The sequence below is a fragment of the Penaeus monodon genome, chromosome 23 (genome assembly GCF_015228065.2).
Source record: "Penaeus monodon isolate SGIC_2016 chromosome 23, NSTDA_Pmon_1, whole genome shotgun sequence".
NCBI lineage: Eukaryota > Metazoa > Arthropoda > Malacostraca > Decapoda > Penaeidae > Penaeus > Penaeus monodon.
This window is the reverse complement of record NC_051408.1, coordinates 26,466,410-26,466,747: the sequence shown is the minus strand read 5'-3', so window position 1 is coordinate 26,466,747 and position 338 is coordinate 26,466,410. Positions and strand designations below refer to the sequence as shown.

At 42.0% G+C, this 338-nt stretch overlaps 1 protein-coding gene and 1 long non-coding RNA gene across 2 annotated transcripts in view; both read right to left on the bottom strand.

Annotated features, from left to right (window-relative positions):
• Nucleotides 1–215, bottom strand: part of LOC119587907 — a 3,168-nt gene extending 2,953 nt beyond the window's left edge. Inside the window, exon 1 of the long non-coding RNA XR_005230030.1 lies at nt 151–215. This is a non-coding gene — a long non-coding RNA (uncharacterized LOC119587907). The remainder of the gene's footprint in view (nt 1–150) is intronic.
• Nucleotides 1–338, bottom strand: part of LOC119588193 (lutropin-choriogonadotropic hormone receptor-like) — a gene marked incomplete at its 3' end in the record, with an annotated part of 106,720 nt that overhangs the window by 26,718 nt on the left and 79,664 nt on the right.

Sequence of the window (338 nt, the reverse complement as noted above, 5' to 3'; positions counted from 1 at the left end):
AACTTAAAATATTCAGCTAAATTAAGATGTAAACTGTAACACCTGCGAGATAATTTGCCAAGGATCGACTACCCAGCTAATCATTGTTAACAGTTAGTCCAATCATAATTCAAAGAAGGTCAAAGGGTAACGAGGCCAAAATAACTTCACAGCTGTTCCACACGAACTTCAAGGACTTCTCTTGACGACATTTGAGATGCGGTTGCTCTCCAGGTCCACTGTGGGGAGGGCAGGAAACAAAGGGAAGTTAGGCGGAATACAAACTGAGGAAATCAATAATGTAAGTGAAAGAAGTTTATGAGGATGAAGTCTGCTGAGCACACACATGAAGTGCGCGG